Below are 2624 nucleotides of genomic sequence, written 5' to 3'. Positions count from 1 at the left end.
AACACCAGGCATAAGGCCGAGCCTTCCACACTTTACCAAGTATATAGATGCATTAATAATATAAGAGATATTGTGATATCCCAACCAAAATCCTGACCACCATGGAGAAATCTTCAACTTCACCTGCAACTAGCAACGCTATAAGAGGGGCTGAGCAAAAGCGGTAACATAGCCAAACAACGGTTTGCATAGGAAAGGTATCAAAGGTTAGAGGTTCATGGCAATATGGGAGGCTTGGTAAACAGGTGATAGGCAGCGCAGCAAAGCGATAGAACGAAGCAACTAGCATAGCAATGATAGTAGTGAGATCCAGGGTAGCGGTCATCTTGCCTGAAATCCCTCTAGGAAGAAGAACGAGTCCATGAAGAAGACGAATGGGAGTAGTCGAACGAATCCTTACAATCGCAACATTACCGGAACTAAGAAGCAACACCGGAAAGAAACAAACAACATGGTAAATGCACAAGCATAAACATGGCATGATGCACAGACAAGTATGATGCATGTCCGGTTTAAAGAGCATGGCATGGCAAAGTGCAACAAACAACACTACAAATTAAGTGGAGCTCAATATGCAACGAGTTGCATATTGACGAATACCCACATTCGAGTTATTTAGTTCGCTCTCGTTTAGGCTACCCAACAATATTAATTGTTGTTAAACATGGCAAGAGGTGAAACATAATGAAACTACCCATCTAGGCAAGTTTAAATGAGGCCGGAACAACAAACAACAATTCCGGGAAAATCCTCATGTCCATATTTTAGTTTTGGTACTGTTCTGCCTATTACATAATTTTAGAGTTGTTAAACAGGAAAATAAAGTCCACCATGTTAAACTAGGCATTTTTTCACCCCATTTACATATAAAGTTTATTTAAAACCAAACTACGGTTATTTAGTTATAAAATAAAGCATTTTGGCATATTATTTAAGCAAATTTAAACAAACATCATTTTAAACATTTTTAACATGGATGAAAGTGGAATATTATTAATCTACACAAAATTCTAAACATTTTACATATATAATACATTTTAATATGATGCACGGTTCAAGAGTTATTAATGCATGAACAACAGGGGGTTTTCTGTAAATCTCTAAACACTGGATAAATTAGACAAATTCGGAGATGGTAAAAAAACATAACAAGGCCGCATCTACTGCATGTTGGGCCAGCAGAAGAAAAACAAGAGAGGCACTGCAGGGGGGCCTCACCATGGGCCAAGGCCCGGTCGGTGGGAGGAGGCCGGGCAGGCCGGCTAGGCAGAGGCGCGGTGGGCCTTGGCGATCTGCCACGAGAGGCCACACACGCGATGCAGGGGACGAGCGATGCAGGGGAGCTGGCGCTGGAGCGGGTCAACGCACGAGGATGAGGGAGCCGCTGCTGCTCTCGTTTCTGAAGAACAGAAACAACAGCAGGCCCATGGCGATGGAGAGGAAGACACAGGGGGGGGTTCCTGGCAATGGAATCGGCCGGAACCAGCCGGAACGAGGCGGTTCGAGTCGTCCGGCATCGGTTCCGGGCAACGGCGGCGGCCTACAGAGCTCGGGCGCGGGGCTCACCCATCCATGGCGACGGGGGTGGTCCTGCTCGAACAGAGAGACACGAGCGATAAAGAGGTGAGATAAGGAGAACGGGCGCGAGGCGAAGGGAGAGGCAAGCGACGGCAGGGCTCACCGGAGCGCATGGGGCGGCAAGGAGGAGTTGCTTGCTCCAGAAGCGAGATTCTGGTGGCTTTGATGGGAAGAGGGAGGCGGACAGGGTGCTGCTGCTCGGCACGGTGGGTTGGTGGAGGAGGCCGACAAGGAGGCGAGGTGGTCGCGCGGCGACACGGTGAAGGCAGATCGGGGTGCGGGGAACCCGTTCCCAGCAGCAGAGGGAGATCCGGCCGGAGAGTTCGAACGGCAGCGGCGGGGTCAAGCTATTGCATCCTTGGCGTCCTGTGGAACACAGAGAAGAAAGGGGATTTGAGGAATCAGAGAGAGAGACAGCTCGAGGGGGGAGAAGGAAATAGGGGCACGCATGGATGGCGACTGCTGGACTCCGGCGAGGTGACTGGTTGGCTCGATGAAGAAATTGAGGAGGGGATCGAGGGATGCTAGAAGGAGCTCGCTGGTTGGGTGAGAAGGGGATGTGGGAGGATCCCGAGGCGGAAGGTGAGTGCGGCGGCGGCAGGGACAAACTGCCTAGAAGTTAGGGTTTGATCCCATTTAGCAAGTGGGTGGACTATATATATACACGAAAGGGGGATGATTTGGATCCTCCGATCGTGATGGGGCGGTCCGGAATAAATAGGTAGCGAGTCCAAATAAGAAAATGAAGATATTTTCGGGATGTTTGGGGATGATTCGGACCCAACGGTCATGACAAGCTCGTTCGGGTTCGGGCAAGTCCCGGACGCGCGCGCGAGGGGGTCAGTGCACTGTGCAGAGATGGTCAAATGGTCGGACAGCAAAAGAAGGGTTGGTCTGAGAAAGGTCAACGGAAGCAAGGGGTGATGCGGCAACTACAAGCGGATACGGGTTTTATGAAAACATATGGATGCGATGCACATGATGCTATGATGAAATGCATGACATGAACACAATGCAAAACAAAAGGCAAAACACAACCACGGAGG

At 49.7% G+C, this 2624-nt stretch overlaps 1 long non-coding RNA gene across 1 annotated transcript; it reads right to left on the bottom strand.

Moving 5' to 3' along the window:
• Nucleotides 1-360: 360 nt before the first annotated feature.
• Nucleotides 361-2194, bottom strand: LOC119325500. Its single transcript, XR_005157557.1, has 3 exons — nucleotides 1682-2194; nucleotides 1219-1590; nucleotides 361-419 (listed from the first exon to the last, which is right to left on the bottom strand). It is a non-coding gene; the product is annotated as an uncharacterized LOC119325500 (long non-coding RNA).
• Between the last annotated feature and the right edge of the window lie 430 nt (nucleotides 2195-2624).

The sequence above is a fragment of the Triticum dicoccoides genome, chromosome 6B (genome assembly GCF_002162155.2).
Source record: "Triticum dicoccoides isolate Atlit2015 ecotype Zavitan chromosome 6B, WEW_v2.0, whole genome shotgun sequence".
Taxonomy (NCBI): Eukaryota; Viridiplantae; Streptophyta; class Magnoliopsida; order Poales; family Poaceae; genus Triticum; species Triticum dicoccoides.
The sequence above is the reverse complement of the archived record's forward strand: the minus strand, read 5'-3'. Positions and strand labels throughout refer to the sequence as shown.